General features: G+C 43.8%; 1 long non-coding RNA gene across 1 annotated transcript in view; it reads left to right on the plus strand.

Annotated features, from left to right (window-relative positions):
• The window catches only part of LOC142071783 (uncharacterized), a 192,488-nt gene that overhangs the window by 119,927 nt on the left and 49,632 nt on the right, over positions 1–22,929 (plus strand). Inside the window, exon 2 of the long non-coding RNA XR_012667977.1 lies at positions 12,147–12,259. This is a non-coding gene — a long non-coding RNA (uncharacterized LOC142071783). The remainder of the gene's footprint in view (positions 1–12,146; positions 12,260–22,929) is intronic.

Raw genomic sequence — 22,929 nt, forward strand, 5'->3', positions numbered from 1 at the left:
CTGAATGCTTTTTCATTGTTCTCAGATCCAAGGGTTTGGGTCTGTGGTCACCTATACAAATTGCTGAGGATTTTTACCAAACCTTTTCCGGGAAGTGGGGTGCAAGGGTTGGGAGGATTTGGGGGGGAAAGACGTGTCCAAACTACATTTCCCAGTAAACCCAGTTAGAGTTTGGTGGTGGCAGTGGATATTCCAAGGACAAAGGATAAAATTAATTTGTACCTCGGGGAAGTTTTAACCTAAGCTAGTAAAAGTAAGCTTAGGAGGTTTTCATGCAGGTCCCCACATCTGAACCCTAGAGTTCAGAGTGGGGGAGGAACCTTGACATGGTGGCAGAGTGGTGGGATTAACCTGAAATCATTTTGAGATAAAGTTGAGATTTTTTGAACTAGAAATACAGATTTTAAAAAGGAATTTTTTTTTCCTTTGGAGCTGCTGGAAAGCAGCTTGTTTTTTCTCTGCTTTGGGGCCAGAGGAGAGACAAAAGGGGATTATCTTTGTGAATTCCAGGTTTTCTTTGCCTGGAGGCAGGGTACATAACCTCCTGCAGGGAAATTCACAGTCTTGCTAAACCAGAAGTTTTTTTTTTTTTCCTAAAAGTAAATGGGGGGGGGGGGTGTTCTACCCATTTGCCTGGAGACAAAAGTGGCAGGGGCTTTCTTTTTTAGGATTTTGATTTTTTTTTTACAAGGAGCACAAGTTTGAAAAGGAATTTTTTTTCCTTTGGGCTGCTGGTAAGCAGATTTCCAAGTAGTTGGAGGTTTTTTGCTTTGACTTGGGGCCAGAGCAGAGACAAGGGAATTGTTTTTTTATGTAGGCTGACAATCACTATCAGAGAATAGGTATCCTATTCCAGCACAGCAAAATTTTCCAGCCAAGTTTTGTTTGTTTATTTCTAAACCTCGGGTGTAAAGTTAGTTAAAAACAGAGAGGTTAGGATGACAAAATCCATGGCTCGACAAAAGCTGGAATTAGCCAGATTTCAGGCTGAGGAAAAACAAAGGGAACATGAAAGACAGATAGAACTCATGCGGCTGAAGAAGGAGGAGAAGGAAAAAGAGAGGAAGCATGTGGAGGAGGAGAGGGAAAAAGAGAGGAAGCATGCACTGGAGATGGAGAAGGTAAAGGCTCAGCAGAATATACCAACAAACCCTAGCAATCCTTCTCCAGGTACCACTCCCCATCGCAGAAAATTCCTCACCTACAAGGCAGGCGATGATACTGAGGCCTTCCTAGAAAACTTCGAAAGGGTCTGCCTTGGGTACAACATCTCTACTGACCAATACATGGTAGAGCTGAGGCCAAAGCTCAGTGGACCCTTAGCTGAGGTGGCAGCTGAAATGCCTAAAGAACACATGAACAAGTATGAACTGTTTAAATCCAAGGCGAGAGTCAGAATGGGGATAACACCCGAGCAGTCTCGTCGGAGGTTCAGAGCCCTAAGGTGGAAACCAGACGTGTCATTTACCCGACATGCCTACCACATTATGAAACATTGGGATGCCTGGATATCAGGAGCAAGTGTTGAATCTCCAGTAAATTTGCCCTTCCTAATGCAAATGGAACAATTCTTAGAGGGGGTTCCTGAGGAAATAGAAAGATACATCCTAGATGGGAAGCCCAAAACTGTAATCGAGGCAGGAGAGATTGGAGCCAGATGGGTGGAGGTGGCCGAGAAGAAGAAAACTGGTCGCAGTGGGAGCGGAGACCAGAAGGGACAACCCCAGACCACACCCTATTACCGGGGGCCCCCCCAAAGCCCCACCTACCTCCCAAAGAACCCTCCAGACACCTTATCGTCCCACTACCCCATTCTCCAGCAACCCACCTCACCCCAGTGACCCGTCAGCTGGACGGTGTTTTAAATGTTATGAGCTGGGGCATGGAAAGGCCAACTGCCCCAAGAACCCCAACAGATTACAGTTCATTGCACCGGAATCACACCAGAGGTCCGCAGGCCCAGATACTTCCCAGATACCCTTGGAGCAGAGGGAAACTGTGAGTGTGGGCGGGAAGAAGGTCACCGTGTGGAGGGACACTGGAGCACAAGTGTCAGCTATCCATGCTTCCTTAGTGGACCCCAATTTAATCAACCCAGAGATCCAAGTGACGATTCAACCCTTCAAGTCCAACTCTTTCAATTTGCCTACAGCCAAGTTGCCTGTCCAGGACCAGGGCTGGTCAGGAACGTGGACTTTTGCAGTCTATGATGATTATCCCATCCCCATGCTGTTGGGGGAAGACTTGGCCAATCATGTGAAGCAGGCCAAGAGGGTGGGAACGGTCACCCGCAGCCAGGCTGAACAAGCCGTGAGGCCTAGCTCTGTTCCGGAAACTTCTATCAGGACCCGGTCAGAGGTGATGGACCCGGACCCCAGGCCAATGTCTGCAAGAGCAGTAGTGGATACAGTCCCAGAGACCCAGACGAACCAGTCCCAGAACCGGAACCAGTGGAACAAGCAGCACCAGACCATTTGCCAGCACTGAATCCAGTACTTGCAACCTCAACACCAGAGGGCCCCACCGAACCTGAACCGGCAGCAGCCCATAACCCTACACAAGAGGCTCAGCCAGAGCCTGAACCCCAACATAGTGTCCCAGCGGAAAGCGGTTCACAGTCAACGGAAACAGCCCCATCTCCTACATCGCTTCCAGAGGGACCAAGCATAGGTCCACAATCCCATGAGGAACTGATGTCTAGAGCATCAAGGGAACAGTTCCAGACCGAATAGGAAGCAGATGAAAGCCTCCAGAGAGCTTGGACGGCGGCACGGAGCAACCCACTGCCTCTCAGCTCTTCTAATCAATCCAGGTTTGTTGTAGAAAGAGGACTTTTACACAAGGAAACTCTTTCTGGTGGACACCAGGAAGACTGGCATCCTCAGAGACAGTTGGCAGTTCCAACTAAATACCGGGCCAAGCTCTTGAGCTTAGCCCATGATCACCCTAGTGGCCATGCTGGGGTGAACAGGACCAAAGACCATTTGGGGGGGTCATTCCACTGGGAGGGAATGGGCAAGGATGTTCCTACCTATGTCCGGTCTTGTGAAGTATGCCAAAGAGTGGGAAAACCTCAAGACCAGGTCAAAGCCCCTCTCCAGCCACTCCCCATCATTGAAGTTCCATTTCAGCGAGTAGCTGTGGATATTCTGGGTCCTTTTCCGAAAAAGACACCCAGAGGAAAGCAGTACATACTGACTTTCATGGATTTTCCCACCCGATGGCCAGAAGCAGTAGCTCTAAGCAACACCAGGGCTAAAAGTGTGTGCCAGGCACTAGCGGACATTTTTGCCAGGGTAGGTTGGCCCTCCGACATCCTCACAGATGCAGGGACTAATTTCCTGGCAGGAACTATGGAAAACCTTTGGGAAGCTCATGGGGTAAATCATTTGGTTGCCACCCCTTACCATCATCAAACAAATGGCATGGTAGAGAAGTTTAATGGAACTTTGGGGGCCATGATACGTAAATTCGTAAATGAGCACTCCAATGATTGGGACCTAGTGTTGTAGCAGTTGCTCTTTGCCTACAGAGCTGTACCACACCCCAGTTTAGGGTTTTCCCCATTTGAACTTGTATATGGCTGTGAGGTTAAGGGGCCATTACAGTTGGTGAAGCAGCAATGGGAGGGATTTACACCTTCTCCAGGAACTAACATTCTGGACTTTGTAACCAACCTACAAAACACCCTCTGAACCTCTTTAGCCCTTGCTAAAGAAAACTTACAGGATGCTCAAAAAGAGCAAAAAACCTGGTATGATAAACATGCCAGAGAGCGTTCCTTCAAAGTAGGGGACCAGGTCATGGTCTTAAAGGCGCTCCAGGCCCATAAAATGGAAGCATCGTGGGAAGGGCCATTCACGGTCCAGGAGCGTCTGGGGGCTGTTAATTATCTCATAGCATTCCCCATCTCCAACCGAAAGCCTAAGGTGTACCATATTAATTCTCTAAAGCTCTTTTATTCCAGAGAATTAAAGGTTTGTCAGTTTACAGCCCAGGGAGGAGATGACGCTGAGTGGCCTGAAGGTGTCTACTACGAAGGGAAAAGTGCTGGTGGTGTGGAAGAGGTGAACCTCTCCATGAGCCTTGGGTGTATGCAGCAACAGCAGATCAAGGAGGTGTGCACTAGGTACGCGCCAACGTTCTCAGCCACCCCAGGACTGACTGAACGGGCACACCACTCCATTGACACAGGTAATGCTCGCCCAGTTAAAGTCCAACCTTACCGGGTGTCTCCTCAAGCTAAAACTGCTATAGAACGGGAGATCCAGGATATGTTACAGATGGGTGTAATCCACCCCTCTGGAAGTGCATGGGCATCTCCAGTGGTTCTAGTTCCCAAACCAGATGGGGAAATACGTTTTTGCGTGGACTACCGTAAGCTAACTGCTGTAACTCGCCCAGACAACTATCCAATGCCACGCACAGATGAACTATTAGAGAAACTGGGACGGGCCCAGTTCATCTCTACCTTGGACTTAACTAAGGGGTACTGGCAGGTACCGCTAGATGAATCTGCCAAGGAAGGGTCAGCCTTCATCACACATCTCGGGCTGTATGAATTTAATGTACTCCCTTTCGGGCTGCGAAATGCACCCGCCACCTTCCAAAGACTTGTAGATGGTCTCCTAGCGGGATTAGGAGAATATGCAGTCGCCTACCTTGACGATGTGGCCATATTTTCGCATTCCTGGGCAGACCACCTGGAACATCTACAAAAAGTCCTTGAGCGCATAAGGGAGGCAGGACTAACTGTTAAGGCTAAGAAATGTCAAATAGGCCTAAACAGAGTGACTTACCTTGGACACCAGGTGGGTCAAGGAACTATCAGCCCCCTACAGGCCAAAGTGGATGCTATCCAAAAGTGGCCTGTCCCAAAGTCAAAGAAACAGGTTCAATCCTTCTTAGGCTTGGCCGGTTATTACAGATGATTTGTACCGCAATACAGCCAAATCGCCGCCCCACTGACAGACCTAACCAAAAAGAAACAGCCAAATGCCATTCAGTGGACTGAAAAGTGTCAGAAGGCCTTTAACAAGCTTAAAGCGACACTCATGTCTGACCCTGTACTAAGGGCCCCAGACTTTGACAAACCGTTCCTAGTAACCACAGATGTGTCCGAGCGTGGTGTGGGAGCAGTTTTAATGCAGAAAGGACCTGATCAGGAATTCCACCCTGTAATGTTTCTCAGCAAAAAACTGTCTGAGAGGGAAAGCAACTGGTCAGTCACTGAAAAAGAATGTTACACCATTGTCTACGCTCTGGAAAAGCTACGCCCATATGTTTGGGGACGGCGTTTCCACCTGCAAACCGACCATGCTGCACTGAAGTGGCTTCACACCGTCAAAGAAACTAACAAAAAACTTCTTCGGTGGAGTTTAGCTCTCCAAGATTTTGATTTCGACATCCAGCACATCTCAGGAGCTTCTAACAAAGTGGCTGATGCACTCTCCCGTGAAAGTTTCCCAGAATCAACTGGTTAAAATCGTCCTTGAGATGTGAAAAATATTGTTAGTCTTTATATACTTGGTAGTATATGTAGAGATGCATGTGTCTTATTAACTCTGTTTTTCCTAGAGCTCCAGGAAGAAATCCCAGCCAGTGTTTCACCCTAGCTGAGATTTGGGGGGCGTGTCATAAATATAAAGGGAAGGGTAAACCCCTTTAAAATCCCTCCTGGCCAGAGGAAAAATCCTCTCACCTGTAAAGGGTTAAGAAGCTAAAGGTAACCTCGCTGGCACCTGACCAAAATGACCAATGAGGAGACAAGATACTTTCAAAAGCTGGGAGGAGGGAGAGAAACAAAGGGTCTGTGTCTGTCTAAATGCTGCTTTTGCCGGGAATAGAACAGGAATGGAGTCTTAGAACTTTTAGTAAGTAATCTAGCTAGGTATGTGTTAGATTATGATTTCTTTAAATGGCTGAGAAAAGAACTGGGCTGAATAGAATGACTATTTCTGTCTGTGTGTCTTTTTTGTAACTTCAGGTTTTGCCTAGAGGGATGCTCTATGTTTTGAATCTAATTACCCTGTAAGGTACCTACCATCCTGATTTTACAGAGGTGATTCCTTTACTTCTATCTACTTCTATTTCTATTAAAAGTCTTCTTGTAAGAAAACTGAATGCTTTTTCAATGTTCTCAGATCCAAGGGCTTGGGTCTGTGGTCACCTATGCAAATTGGTGAGGATTTTTACCAAACCTTTCCCGGGAAGTGGGGTGCAAGGGTTGGGAGGATTTTGGGGGGAAAGATGTGTCCAAACTACGTTTCCCAGTAAACCCAAATAAAGTTTGGTGGTGGCAGTGGAAATCCAAGGACAAAGGGTAAAATTAATTTGTACCTTGGGGAAGTTTTTTTACCCCCCCCCCCCCCCCGGTAATAAATTGATTTTACTTGCACCACCGGATATGGGGCTCCCTCTGTCCATCTTGCTGAAGATGTTCCACTGTATATAAATAAATAATCAATGGACAAGACAGAGAGAGCATGCAACATGACAGTAACTCTATCACCTGGTGGTTACAGCACTCAGCTGGGAGATGGGAGACCTACGATCCAATCCCCCTCCTCCAATGACCCTTTAATTATTTATCCAAACAGGTGAGACTTGAACTCTGAGGGTCTCCCAGCTGCGTACTGTAACCACTGGTCAAGAAGCTATGAGGGAGGTTCTCCTGGTCTCTCCCCCCACCCTAGCCCCTTGCCAAAATAGCACAGGCCCTAACATCAAGAGAGGGTTTGCAGTTGAGAATCTCAAACACAGCGAGGCATCCCTGCAGCCTGGACTTAGGTGCCTATCTCTGGGGCAGGGCTTAGCACACCCACCCTAGATTGGCACATCCCATTGGCTAGCTTAGGCAAAACGAAACCTGGCATGCTGGCTTTTGTGAGTCCCATTCTGAGGTGCTTGTCTTTCCCCACTCATTGTATAGGGGCCCTAGGCACTGAACTCAGGCTCTGTGAATCGGTGATTTTTCTCAGAACCTAAAAGTTAGTGGTGATGCTCAGCTTCACTTCGCCTAAGTTTCTTTGTGGAGAATCCAGCCCATAGTTTATAACAGATTCATGAAATGGTGAGTTTTTAAAAATATAATTCACATTCATCAAACCCTCTCTAGAACGCTTCTACACCAGCATCAATGTCCTGGACACCACAATTAGCTTCAACAATGGAATGCTACAAACAACTATACAAACAAACTATACAGAAGAAATCGATAGATCACCATGCTTACCGCCACAGATCTAGCAACCACCGTAGACCCATCAACAATCAGTTATGTACAGCCAGGCACTCAGATACCACAGAATTTGCTCTGAAAGACAAAGTCCAAAATACACTTATAAACATACTTAAAGCTGCCTTCCCTAAGCAAGGAAACTTCACCAGAGTAGTAGATTGCATCATGGAAAGGGACATCCCAATATCTCAGGAAAACCTGCTTCAATACAGAAAACAAACCAACCAGCCACTGACTGCACACCTCTAGCTGTCACCTACCACCCCACACCAGAACTCCTATGGGGCATCATGAAACAATTACAGCCCATATTTGATGGAAACTGTATCCTGAAATAAATCTTTCCCCACTACAGGTAAAGACACAGGCAGCAGGGAAAGACTGGCAGCTCCCTGCTGATAGAGCCTTTCCCTGCTGCTACACTTCTTCCCTCCTCCCCAACCCCTCCCACCAGAGCATCTGTCCACCAGCAGCAAGAAGCTGCTGGAGTCTTTCCTTGAAGTCAGAAAGGCTACATCTTTCTGCAAGACATGGTCTAGCACAACAACAAGGTATGGTCTTGCTGCAGGAATTACTGGATGACATTCTATGGCTTGTGTTGCACAGAAAGTCAAACTAGATGATCATGATGGTCCTTTCTGACCTTAAAAGCTATGAATCTATGATACATATATATAAAATGCATTGAAACTGATTGTGACACGAGGTATAAGATTGTTATCTGCATGAGTTTGGGGTGAGTAGTGATGCCATGAGTCAGAAATGCAGGATCTCCCCATGACTTATCAAGAAGGAGACTGTGATGTGGAAAAAACAACAGAAGGAGCTGGAGACTAGATGGGAAATTTCTAGGGCTCTCAGGAAGGCCATCAGTCATACCTGACAAAAAAAGATATGTCCTAGCCAGGAGTCTCCTGTTTGACACATCTTTTTAATTAGAAAAAGAGCTATTCCTGCAGCTTCTTCTCTTAGCACCAGTCCAGGCAGGGAAGAGAATGATATGATGCCCTCCAGATAAGATGAATTATGTGACAAAAAGGAAGGGAGAGAATGGAAGAAGAGAGGAACAGACATGGAGCTATAAATGGAGGAAGGAAGAAAGAAATATTAATCATAGGAAGAAAAATATCAAGGAACATGATTATGTAAGAGGAGGGGTCTGAGTATCAGGCTAGGGCAGGGAGTTGCTGAAACATTCCCACACTGCCTGCCACTGCCAGAGCCAGAGCCTTAATTAGGCATTTTGGTGCCTGGGGTGAGCAAGCATATTTAGCCCTCTCAGAGGCGATGCACCTCCCCAACCCAGACAGGCTAGGTGGCCAACTTAGGTGAGTCAGGGTATGGAGATGGTGCTCCCTCTCTGAGTTTCCACTGAGTCCCATCACTAGGGTTGCCAACCCTCCTGGTTTCACTGGAAGCCTCCTGGAATCAGGCCTTATCTTCTGGAGGCTATGAAAGCCAAACCAGGAGATTTTAGGCGCTAAAAGTCCAGCAGCACAGTGGGGCTAAGGCAGACTCCCTGCCTGCCCTGGCCGCACACCGCTCAAGGAAGCAGCCAGCACGTCCCTGCAGCCCCTGGGGTGGAGCAGGATGCTCACACACTGCCTGCACCCACAAGCTCAGTCCCTGCCTACCAGCACCACCCCCACAGATCCCATTGGCCACAGTTCCTGACCAGCTGGAGCTGTGGAGTCAGCACTCTGTGCGGGGGCAGCACGCAGGAACCCTCGCCCACCCCTAGGGACGCAGGGACATGCTAGCCGTTTCCAGGAGTAGCGCAGGGCTAGGACAGGCAGGGAGCCTGCCTTAGCCCCACTGCACCACTGACCAGAAGCCCCCCGAAGTAAGTGCCGCCCAGCCGGAGCCCACACCCCTCACCACGTCCCGCACCCCAACCTCTTGCCTCATCCCTGAGCCCCCTCCTGCACCCAAATTCCCTCACAGAGACCACACTACCTCCTGTACCCCAATCTTATGCCCCAGCCCTGAGCCCCTGACAGCACTCAAACTCCCTCCCAAAACCATTCACCCCCTCCTTCACTTCAACCCCCTAACACAGTTCAGAGTCCCCTCCTGTACCCAAAATCCTTCCCAGAGCTTGCACCACACACCCTCTCCTGCACTCCAACCCCCTGCCCAAGCCAGGTGAAAGTGAGTGAGGGTGGGAGAGAGCAAGCACCGGGGATGGGGGCGGGGAATGGATTGAGCAGAGCAGGGACTTGAAGAATTGGCAGGGCAGGGGTGGAGCCTCAGGGAAGGGGTGGGGCACGTGGCAGGGCAAGGATGTTTGGTTTTCTGTGATTAGTTAGTTGGCAACCCTACCCATCACACGGGGCTGGCTTAAGCCGCCTGGCCTCCCGTCTGTGCACCCTGGGCAGCTGCCCTGCTTGCCCCACCTAGTCACAGCCCTGGCCAGAGCCTTCACTGGCACATGTAGCTACACACTGCAGTGTGGACACTTCCTGCTTTCACTGCAATGTGTAGCTACACATAGCCCATGTGCCGCAGAAAGTGGAATTTAGTATAGATGTAGCCTTAGAGATTGTTATCTAGTGACCTCTTAATGAATTATTCTTGTAGCTCTTTTCTGAACTCTTTCCGTCCACTCCCCCCCACCGCCCCTATACACATATTATTTGAAGGATGGACACCAAAACTGGACACAATATTCCAGTAATAGTCTCACCTGTACAGTATTCAGAAGTAATTATATCTTCCTGTACCTTCTTAATAATACCTATTTACATATCCCTGGACTGCATTAGCCCTCTTAGCCACAGCAACACACTGGGATCTCAGGGATCATAATGGATAATCACCTGAACATAAGTCTTAAAATTTTAAGTCGTCTGCATTGTATTTTGTGTCAAAGGAATTGTCTCAAAAGCACTGCAAAATAAAAATTGTATTCTCCTCTCAATGTGTGTTTGCAAATCCCTTTAGTGTTAATGAGCTTTATGAAGGTTTGAAGAGTGGAATAAATTTCTAATAGCAGTATACTTTCAGTTTATATAATTATATTTTTCCCTGTTGTAAAACAGAATGTATGTCATGTTTATAAATGTGTCTATAGATACTTTGAAAAAGTTTGCAGTCAGATACTCAGATACTGAATTATTACACATTCCGCATTCTCTTGCCAAAAGAGACCTTACCCAAATGACAACAGTGTGCTGTCTACTTAAATTTAACAGTAAATATAATATCCCAACACTTTTTTCATATGAAAAAATAACTATAACGGGTATCCTTTGGGGCAATGATTCAGCAATTTAATTCAAATATATTTCCTAATAGGGGAGCAATCTTAACCAAGTGGACTATCTCTACAAAAGAATCTGAGATCTAGCTGGGAAGCTGACAGTAAGTTCTGAAATGCATTTTTCCTTAACATGTTGGCTTCTTTCTTGTCTTTGCTGTAGTTGCAGTTTTGCCAACAGCACTCAGTGTAAATTGATGAGGTTCATAGAAGATATTGTAAAAATGCTCATTCCTGTATTTGGACTGCTAGCCAAGCAATTCTTTCCTATTCAGCATCAGTAGTGTAATGCTCTTTCTTTTATGGATTTCTATTATTATGCATTTTCTTAAGGAATCTTACCTGAAAATGTGTGGTGATGCCCACATGCATCTAATAACTCAGGACTTTTTTATTTGATCAAAGGTGGTAGTGTAAATACAAAAGAAGTTGCCATGGTATCCTCAGCATAGAGCCCTGTCAGCTGCAGGAGTTTAGTTTTGTTGTCTAGGCAGAAAAATTATGAGTGTGGGGAAATGAGTTTTCATAATCTGAGATGTGTCTTCCACCCAACTGAGAAAAATCTTTGAACAGAAGAGTCTCCCACAGAGCAACCAATCGCCTAAGCTACAAAAAGTACTGGCAGGTAATGTGAATACATGAAAATGTGATTGAAGGGTGTGATCAGAATGGTTTCATATACTTCTATCTATTGCACATGGTTACTACTTGGTTATCTACAAATGCATGTGGTTTCAAATATTATTATTTCATTAGGACTGTGAAATTAAAACTGCACCCTATAAATTGGTAAAATCCTGCAATTTAAGCAAACTATTTCCCCGTGTATGTACCACAAATCAAAAATGGTAGATAATCTTGACTACATCATCCATTATTTATGGTTATTGTTTTTACTGGAGCACACAAGTTTGGGTGGGTTAGGTGCCATACAAACACCCTAGAAGATTGTAACATGCAGCTGGGACACTCAAAGCTGTGAGCCACTGTGTTACCTCTCTGCCTCACCAAGAATGAGCTTTGCTGGAGGTTGGATATGTGTCAGCTCCTTGCCACACCATTCTGTGATCTTCAGCAGCAAACATCTCAAGGCTCTCCCAGCCTAAACCTTGCAGGTAACAATCAATGACCTCCAGCCTGCAAGCTCCTCAGAAATGTATCTTTGCAATGCATAGTCTCCTTCCACGGTATATTCACAGACGCTATCATGTTCACAGCTCTTTTAAAGAGTCTGGACATTAAAGCTTATCAACTTAACTGGAGTAAACACACCCTTCCCTTCAAACACAGCACTGAGTTTGTTTATAGTAAAAATAAAACAAGTTTATTAACAAAAGGACATAGGTTAAGTGATATCAACTTAGAAGGAATAAAGTTAGAAATGTTTACAAACACACAACAGTAAAAAAAAGCTTTCTAATGACTACAACCTAACTTAACAAGCTACAGTCTTTGTTCAAGGTAGTTTCCTCACTAATCTTCCTTTCTCAACAATATCTGGCTAACTCTTAGGTAGGATCCCCCAAAGTCCAAGGTGTTTGTTTTCCTTGTCTCCTCAGGTGATGGAGAATCCAAAGTTTTTCTGTGGCTCCTTAGATCTCAAAGTCTGCCTTTATTTTAAGGGATTCAGTCTCCTGTCTCCTACAGGGTGGGATCATGGGAACCATGGCCAATACACCTGCGGGGGCAGTGCCAAAGGACAAGGCAGCCACATAGAAGCCTGAGGGGGGACATGCCGCTGCTTCCGGGAGATGCTTGAGGTAAGCACTGCCTGGAGTCTGCACCTCTAAGCCCCGCCCCCACCCCAACTCCCTGCCCCAGCCCTGATCCCCCTCCCATACTCTGAACCCCTCAGCTCCACTCTCCAGCCTGGAGCACCCTCCTGCACCCCAATCCCCTCATCTCTGGCTCCACCCCAGAGCCCACACCCCCAGGTGGAGCCCTCACCCTTCGCATCCCAATCCACTGCCTTAGCCTGGAGCCCCCGTACTCTGAACTCCTCATTTCTGGCCCACACCCCCAGCTGGAGCCCTCACCCCCACCCGCACCCCAGCCCCCTTAGCCAGCGTGGTGAAAATGAGTGAGTGAGTGAGGGCAGGGAGAGTGAATGACAGAGAGAGGGAGAATGGAATAAGTGGGGGCAGGGCATCGAAGAAGGGGCAGGGCCTGGGTGGGCCAGCGGAGGAGGGGCAGGGTAGGGGGCAGAATAAGGGTGTTCAGTTTTGTGTGAGTAGAAAGTTGGCAACCCTATGTCCCCTGATGTATGTTCCAATATGGTGCTTTCTGCTGCAGTTTTACAATGTAAGCATTCTCTTCCTGCAGCCTTGGATACAAATGAGTAGCCCATTAAATCTGGCTACATCCGAGGTGTTTATCTACTCCCCCTGACATGTCTGGTTTAAACACTTTTTTTATCATGGACCTCAAAGCATAATATCAGTGAATATCTATAATTCCCCACACAGCATTATCACATACATTTTACAATGATATGACTGACCAGTGTGTTGTTAGTTTTTAAATGATACCTCATAAGGCATATTTTTGTTCAAATACCATTGCAGTTGTGGGTAGGGTGTGAACACAGGATGCCTAGAGTCACAAAGACACAGTCACACCCCAAATAAATATCAATTTTATGTAACAATGATGCGACCAATGTGTATACCAATAGCAGTGAAAAGGAAGGGAGGACAAGAGTAATGATAGTTAGATCACATGGTTAAGCACGTTAACCACTGCACAGCTAGATGGTTCCAAGTAATGTTGAAAGTGTTGAGCTTTTTTCTTGTTGCAAAAGCTTGGTTGCACCATGCACATTATATTCCCCCACCCCCTATTCCAATTATTTATTCCTTTTAATTGTTGGGTGTGTAATAACAGTGTCCAGCCATGATAACAGTAATGAATAATAACAGACAGGCAGTTTGGGAAAGGAGGAACAGTGAAATAGTCTTGCAGATGAGATTGGTAAGGTTAAATACAACTTACCTATATTTTTTTAAATGATACAGTAAGACATTATATGGCCTAGCACACTCTCCATTTGAACTAGTCATGGTCTCCAAGACCAATGGTCTCCATGGTCTCCAACCTGTGCTTCAGAATAGCTCCATGATCATGTTAGAAGGAGAGAGGAACAATGTCAGTGGTGAACACTTATAGCAAATACAATTAGGATATGAACCGAAGTCCAATTAATTTAATGGAAAGACTCCTATTGACTTGAATAAGCTTTGAAATCAGGCCTTTATTGTACATTTCTATAGCACTTTTTCATCTAAAGAATCCTAACACACCTTACTATATTTATATATAACTTCTGAAATACAGTATATCTATTGTGACAGGTCAGTCAGCAGCTTAAATACACATTGTGGAGTAGGAAAATATTGACCATGGATACCAGAACAAACTTGTTTTTGCATTAAAATTGGTCATAAAATAGTACACTGCAAACAGGGCCTTTGTTTTCAACGTCTCCTCTACCTAGACAAACACACTGACAGAATAAGTTGCAGGGAACTAAATTTGTTCATACCTGAATGATAGATTGAATCAGTCCTGTCTGAACCTGAACCCGTGGCTCTAGAAGTCTAGATATTTCAAACCTGATGCTTACATTTTTAAGTCACCCTTCCAGCATTATTGCAAATGAGTATATATTGATAAACGTGCACTTTATTGCAAATATAGTAAATAGCTACATATGGGCAAATAATAGCTTAATTAATTTTGTTAGGAAAATTCATGTTGATGTTTAGGATACCACTATGGGGACCTTTTTATAACAGATGCCATAAGCAACACTTTCAGAATAACTAGACCACAATACTCATGGGAAAAAGATACATTTCATTAAGATTGTCTTAGATGTTTTTTCCAAAATAAGCAAAATCCCCTTTTCTTTTTTTACATGGGTTTATTTTTTTCTCTTGTTATATAATGACTTTTACTGATGAATTTTTTATTTCTCTTTTCTTTTCAAAACAAGAGAAAAATTGTCTTTTTAACCCCAGTAAAAGAAAATAAAACTAAAAAGGTAACTTTAAAAAAACAGTTTAGCAAATAGTATCATTAGGTGACTTTCAATATGGACACACTTCACCTTCCCTCTTTCTGCACCCTGACAAAAGCCAAATCCTGTGTAAAATGAGGTCACAATATAGCTGTCTGCATCTCTAGCAATGAAATCTTAGTGGGACTTGTGGAATAGGCTCTTCCTACTGTCATGGGATTAGTTCTACTGGGTTAATTCAGCTATTTAGATCAACTTCCATTCACCAGAATATATCTTGGGGAATAAAAAAAACCCACCTAAGAATGGGACCAGGATGTAAAGGCCTTAGTTAATAGCTGATATATCATAGAAATATAGGGCTGGAAGGGACTTCAAGAGGTCAGCTAGTCCAGCCCCCTGCACTGAAGCCAGACCAAGTAAACAGACCATCCCTGACAGTTGTTTGTCTAATCTGTTTTTAAAAGCCTCCAATTACAGGCATTCCACATCCTTGTTGGGGCCATTTCTAACTGTGGCAAAGACTTTGTTGCTACAGAGAAGTGGTCTGTGCTGATATGCTCAGGGCTGTTACTAATAATAGGTTTGGGTATCAGGAAAGCAGTTCTCTTAAAACTGGCTGAAAGTTGGAATTTCCCTTCTGCAGGAATTAAAAAAATATATGTTTCAAAATAATTTTCTAAACAAAAGTCCACCTGGGGGTCCAAGCTCTGAGGCTCCTAATTGGCCGTAGCTCCCAGCGCTTCTTGGTTCTTGGCCTCCACAGTAGAGATCCTAGAAGCCCTGAAAGCCCTGGGATCCCTGACTTCCCAGGCTGTCCACCCAGGCTGGATACTGAGGTGCCAGGTGGGCTAGCTGGAAGGAAGCCAGGTAGGTTTTGAAACCTGTATATGTTCTGAAAGACGATTCCTCAAAACCAACACATTCCCATAGAAAGTTTTGACTTCAACAAATAAGCATTTTCTTATGGAAAGTGCAGGGTCCTGCACTTAGGACGGAAGAACCCAATGCACAGCTACAGACTAGGGACTGAATGGCTAGGCAGCAGTTCTGCAGAAAAGGACCTAGGGGTGACAGTGGACAAGAAGCTGGATATGAGTCAGCAGTGTGCCCTTGTTGCCAAGAAGGCCAATGGCATTTTGGGATGTATAAGTAGGGGCATAGCGAGCAGATCGAGGGACGTGATCGTTCCCCTCTATTCGACATTGGTGAGGCCTCATCTGGAGTACTGTGTCCAGTTTTGGGCCCCACACTTCAAGAAGGATGTGGATAAATTGGAGAGAGTCCAGCGAAGGGCAACAAAAATGATTAGGGGACTGGAACACATGACTTATGAGGAGAGGCTGAGGGAGCTGGGATTGTTTAGCCTGCAGAAGAGAAGAATGAGGGGGGATTTGATAGCTGCTTTCAACTACCTGAAAGGGGGTTCCAAAGAGGATGGCTCTAGACTGTTCTCAATGGTAGCAGGTGACAGAACGAGGAGTAATGGTCTCAAGTTGCAGTGGGGGAGGTTTAGATTGGATATTAGGAAAAACTTTTTCACTAAGAGGGTAGTGAAACACTGGAATGCGTTACCTAGGGAGGTGGTAGAATCTCCTTCCTTAGAGGTTTTTAAGGTCAGGCTTGACAAAGCCCTGGCTGGGATGATTTAACTGGGAATTGGTCCTGCTTTGAGCAGGGGGTTGGACTAGATGACCTTCTGGGGTCCCTTCCAACCCTGATATTCTATGATTCTATGAAAAACATTCTGGTGGAAAATTTCCACCCCGCTCTAATTTCTCCCCATGGCAATTTGACTATGTACATGAATAGCTAGGCAGAAGGACATGATATACTGATAAATAAGTAAAGGGTAACTGAGGATCTCAGTAAGAAAATTTATTTTAATGAAATAAACTCTAGAAATTTGTGTGTGTAGTTAGCTGAAGGTTAAGTATTATGCTGCAGCACAGTCATGGCAGAAGTATTTTGCAGTTTGACAGTACTGGTTGCTTACATTTCTATCCTATATCTGAGCTGAAGGGTTTTAGTGAGGGGCCCACATGATAAGAGCAGCATTTTTGACAAGGACATGGGACTTACAGGTGAGTGCAGGCTCAAAGCTACCTACGTACAGCTCATTTTTACACACCAAAAATGGCTAGTTGAGGACTTTTGGTGCAGAGCAATTTCCAGTTGATTGAACAGCTGATGGTGACTTCAATGCCATCATATGTTCTAGGCCTGTTAAGAATAGGCATTTGGTTGGTATTAGGAAATGGTCCACAGGAACTTCAAAGTAGTTTTTCTCAGACCCCCATTAATTAAGTTCATAACATTTGTAGCCCCTGTTTAAAACTATAAATCTATATCTGTGTATTTACTGCTTATATAGCATATTGGCACAATGTAAGGATCATATTCAGAATATTAACTTGGTTTTGGCAGTTCTATTTACTCCTAAAACATTTGGGGTGAAATTCTGGTTCCATTAACATCAATAGAAAAACTTCTATTGACTTCAGTGAGGCTAGGAGTTCATCCTTGGTTTTCTTAGCATTTTCATAGCATGAATCTATTTGCAAATCCAATGGCCAGATTCAAGATATAAATACTTATGTAACTCTTCTGCCCGTCAGAGTTGGCAGCAACAAGGGTCGGGTTCAGTATCTAGGGGTTCCATTCCAATAAAACAATGCAAAACCAGCTCAAGCCCCCACCCAAATATATACCACCCCCCGGGTGCCTCTAAGAGGCAATACTTCCCCTCTCACAAGCACAGAGTCTGGGTGTAGCAAAAGCCTTTTAATAACAGAGAGAATCAATGTGGTATTATGTTGGGGAGACACCACTAACAGGATTCATAACACAAACCATGAGCAAAAACCCACCCCAAGCAAATTGGGTCGTGTCCTTTCCCTTTGGTTCTTGAGTCCAGCAACCCAAAAGTCACCCAAAGTGCCAAAAGTCAACAACCCAAAAGTCAGTGCAGCCCCAGAGTTCAAAAGTTTATCTGCAGAGTTTTACCTCCAGCCTGGGTGGGGTGGGGGTTAAGGGGCACCTTACATGGTCTGAAGCCAACTGCCCCATCTCTCCGTGGGGCTCCGCTCCGCTCTGCCAGAACTGCTCCGTTCTACGAGCCATCCTTTAAGCCGCTCCAGCCATCCCACAAATTATCTTCAGCCCTCCCGCCACTTTACACAGCGCTCAGTGACTTCAGCACTTAGTAATTTTAGTTCTTTAGTGATTTCTTCAGCTTGTAGTAGGGAAGCCTCAGTGCTGGTGCACCATTAGCCCAAAGTGAATTCAGCTCAGCAGCCTGCAGCTAGACTCCTAATAGAATTAAAATTTGCTCTGATATTCTACAGTAGAGAGAGAAGGTGCAATTGATGATTTCAGACCCTCACTGGGGGACCCATACCACCACATACTAATATCTGTCCCCCAGCCTCTCTCAATTCACTAGGTTTTGGAACCCATGACCCTTGCCTAGCAACTGGTGCTTAGTTGATGGCGAGTCCCTCCATCATAACAAAAGGCCAAGCACAATTCCACTGTCCTTGACTCACATAATCAGGATAATAACAGTTCATTCTTCCTGCCCCAATAACAGAGAAACTGGGGCTCCTACAGCAGCCAAAGTGACCATCTAGGTGTGGTGGGTTGCCTATGCAAATGAGATCAGCCCCTGAAGTTCTTTTCCACCACCAGATGTCACAGTAGAGCTCATCCTGACTCTGCTTACATTTACAAGATGAACAGATTAGTAAAATATGAAGATTTTTACAGATATTTAGGCATTGCTCTGCTCAGCATTGCATTGCCTAACTGATTTAGGAGACAAAGTCTCATTTTTCAAAACTGACGGTGCTAGATTTATACATGGATAGCTTTACAAGGGGAACTTAGGCACCTTACTGCCTCTTTACATGCTTAAGTCCGAATTTAGGCACCACTGGTGTTCACAGAACACTGCTCAGTTGCTTCGTAAACTTGTTAGCACCTAACATTCCCTTGGTTACCACCAGTAGGCATGCATAAAAGCTGCCTGAGTCCTATTGGGAGGGAAACACAGCTAACAAGTTGCTCGAGCCCTGCTCACACCTAAACTCTGTCAGGATTCTCATAGGAGGTATTCCCCCATCTATCTTGCCTGCAAAGCGTAATCTGGTAAATATGCTCAGAGTATACCTACTGTTTCAGACCCCAGTCAAATGGCAACTGAGGGTGAGATGGTCAGGGATTGTTGGATCATGGTGGCTGGTATACGTGTGCATGTGTGTTGCAGACTACGCAGAAGCCCAGTGGTTAGGGCACTCAGCTGGATGTGAGAGGGTAAGGTTCAAGTCCCAGCACCAACAGAAGAGGGTCACCCCAGAATACCCTTTAGTTGGCTTTCACCTGGGCTATAGCAGACCTAGCTTAAAGTCCCTGCACCAACCGAGGCAGAGAAAGGATGTAGACATATCAGGTTCAAATCCTAGCTAAGCAACCCTCCACCAGGATATTCTAGAAATGTACATACCTTCTCCCTTTTATGCAGGGCCCAATCCTGCAGGCATGCTCAACAAATGCCTATGTGATTGGGCTCTGCTGGGGAGATAAGTGGGGGAAAACCTAATTCAAGAATTCGGCCGGGGGTTCAGATTGACTGAAGTCACTGAGCAGCTCATAAGCTGTAGAGCAGCATCAGGATTTAGGCAGCTTTGCTCACGCCTTCAAGTAGAAATGTACACACCTATACCTGGAACATAAAACACTGAATTTCAGCTGTAGTGTAGTAAAACAAAATCAATGGTTGAAGAGAAAATTGAGTCCTTGCATTAGGAGAAGTGCACATGCAGGATCTTTTGGATTCTTTCAAGTGGTGGTTATTTCACTTCAGCATTTGTTTAGCTGTTGCTTTTTTATAGTTTCTGTCTGTCAAAACTGCTTGTGCGACGGGTGTTTGAATTGATCACATGGCAAGACACCAATAAGGAGAGTTCTTACAATTTACAAAGAAGTTAAAGAGAAGCCGTTCTTTTAAATGGGAATAAAATAGGAAAATAAAATTAATTTATTTTAAAAATAAATAAAATGATAAAGATAAATAAAAAAATCAACTTTGTTTAGATCAAATATATTAGCCACACAGGAGCAGAAACTCTGTATAGGGTATAAATGAATGGACATAACTGATGTTATATTATTGAAGACAAGTCACATACAATGAGTAACATGGTGCTTTCATCTTGAAGTGTGTTGCTTTGTTTCAGCTGTCCTTTCCTATTATAGTTTGGGGTGGGATTGTCTGAAGTGCTCCTCTCATGGTCTCTCTATTCTCCTTATTCCCATATATGTTTTGGTGTTAAGAATCCACAGAAACAAAACAACTGTCCCCCCAGCCACCACCACATTGGAGAAGCCCCAGTCAGCTTGGGTAGAAGAAAAATAGATTATTTAATTGCATTCATTTAACATCTCCTCACAGATGACATTCACATTCATGCCTCATTTCCAGTCTTTCCTAATGATGTCAGCATTTCACATCCCATGTTGTTTGGCTGATGTCTTATTATAGATGATTCATAACTTTTCTTCTTTGAATATGGATGAGCCAGAGGTTTTATTGATTATATCTTGTGGCTGGCATTTCTCAGAGTCCTAATTTATTGTGACAAATTCTTCTCATTCATACCACTTTCCTCTAATATTCAACTCAGTTTTTTCAATTCCTGTTCAAAATGGGGCATTAGTGAAAGCATGTCGTAGCCAATTATTCAATTACTGCTGCCAGGTAGTGCCCAGTTACTACAGAAATGGGTAAAATGTAAAACAGAAACTTATTCTATGAGAAATACATAAAAAAAACTGACCAGACCACGAGCCAATATTCTGATTCATCTTGTCATCATTTCATTGCTAGTTTAGAGCGATTCATGTTGCGCAAATATAGATATATATAGATACATTATAGATATTCCTAAGGGCAGCTGAGGAAGGGAAGTTGCATTTAGATATCAGAATTACAATCTAATGACAGAGAAGACATTGTTATTCCCCCATAAAAGCAGGAAAGATTGAATGATCTTGCTAAGAAAAATGTAAATATATGACAAGTCTGACAAATTCATTCTTTAAAATAATCTATTCCCCCATTCTTTGCCAGTTTTCAGGGGCGCTTTTATTGAACATTTGAACAAGTTAATTTTCATTGCAACTACATTAGTTTTACAATATTTACACAATATTTTTGCAGAAAACAAAGTTTCATTACTACGCATGCAAATATATATCCATGTTGAATGTGAACTGTAGCACTCCCAGAGGAAGTACACGGGTGGCCATTTTGAAAGCTTTTGATAGCTTAGGAATTGAAAAGGGAAAGAGGAAGGGAGGCTTTGGAAGAGGAACAAGAAGAACAATATAAGTAAGTAAATGGAGCATCAAAAAGGAGGAGTGGTGACTGGGGTGGCACATGGGGGTGGCATACCCAAGTGGCACATTTGGGATCAGAAGTGTCTGAGAAGTAGCTGTCTCGATGTAAAGGGACACCAAAAAATATTGGCAAATTTAAAAATAAAAAAAATACTTGGCCCCTCCTAGAGCCCATTACTTTTCAATATTTTGTTACAACAGGGGCGATCAGTGGGGTTACCCGATTAAGGGGTTAAAAATCCACTACAAGCTTTGCCGTCACTTTTAAGGCCTAGCCATAGCGCAGTGTGATTGGGACTTGCCTGTTTCACTAAAACGCCTTGTCCTAAGAGATTATTATTTTAGTCCAGCTTTTGCTTTGGATACTTATACTGCCTTTGGAGTGGGGGATTGAGGGTTGTAACTAGGATTTTTGTTTTAATTTTAATTCATGGTTTTTATTTTTGGCGGGTTTTTTTGTGATGGCTAGAACTTTCGGGGGCCACTTCGGGTACTTCAGTTTTATAGATGCCTTCAGGGCTGCTAGCCAGTAACTTGTTGAAATGTCCACCGGCTCCCACGGTGTGCCAGGAGGCATTTCTCCCAGGACTTAGTTAGCAAAACTATCTAGCTTTTTAAATTTTTATAAATATTAAATTTTAGGATTTTTTTTAAAAATTAAGGTTCTTTTCTGTTTTGTTTTTGTTTTGCTTCATACACTTTTTTTTTGCAAAAGGGAACCACGATTTTTGCATTATTAATTTTTATAATGTCTTAATTTTATATAAATTATGCTCATGTTTAGTCAATTATCCACCACCAACCCCAAATCTTATTCAGATTCTCTGATTCCCAGAGTAAGATTCCCCATCCAATAAGTATGGCCTGCTTTCTTTTTTTCCTAGGTGTATACATTTACATGAAATTGATATTGGTCATGGGAAAATGTTACTTTCCATTAGATTTTCAATTTTCCAACAGAAACATTAAAGTCTAAGCTTTCTAAAAAACTGTTTCCCAACTTAAAAAAAAATAAGCCGAACAACCAGTTTTTCAATTTCCAGAATCCCAAATAAAATGACATTTTAAATCAAAATGAAAATTTTCAATATGGTTTGAAATCTTCTACAGAAAACCAACATTACTGACCAAAAATTTTTGACCAGGCATATTTTCCCCCATGAAAATGCTTTCCCAGATTCAGGCCTGAAACCCAATTCTGCAACTAATAAATTGAGATGCATTTATTCTCACTGGTCCCACTGGCTTCATTAGCTATGCACTGAGAATAAGTGTTAAGGAATCAAGGCCCCTCATGATAAAAAAAAAACAAAACATTTTGAGACTCTTTGGTGGAAGGTTCTATGAAAGTGAGGAGAAGAATTATTATTAGCGTGCATGGATATATTTTGAGAGAGGAGGTCTGAATCAATATATATACACACACATGGAAAGAAAGCTGAGTCAATTAGTCTAAATTTTGAGAAATGGCTAAAATGAGGATGCAGCACTGCATTCCTGTTTTCTCATACAAGTGACTCTAATATCTGCTTTGTAAACACCAGTGTGTAGTTTATGTATGTTATCTCAGCCATCACCCTTTGCACTCCTGTATAGCAATTCTACAGTGAGAAACCAACATCATCCCACTTTACCAGAAAGAAGAGAGGGAACAGATCTCTCCATGCAGCAATCTCCCTTTATCCTGGCCTTGCTAGCCTCTCATGCTCACATTCTTTCTCTACCCTTGCATTTTCTTCCTGTGCACATTTGTACTCTTCCAGTTAATGGATTTACTACCTCCTTAACTCTCCCCCTCCTCAGACTGATCTAGTAATTAGCCCCAGCTTCCCTCAATAAGGCTTTTCTACATGGAAACTAAATGGATTTACAGTGATCAGCTGCTGTTTCTCTGCACTCTGTCACAGTCCTGTTTATCATAATCCTTAAAGAATAAGCTTTTGTAGGATAACTTATTACGAATATATGAAAAGCAAGATTTGATATATAAAGCAGTGTTTGGATTTCTGTGCT

This window comes from Caretta caretta, chromosome 4 (assembly GCF_965140235.1).
Source record: "Caretta caretta isolate rCarCar2 chromosome 4, rCarCar1.hap1, whole genome shotgun sequence".
Classification (NCBI taxonomy): Eukaryota; Metazoa; Chordata; order Testudines; family Cheloniidae; genus Caretta; species Caretta caretta.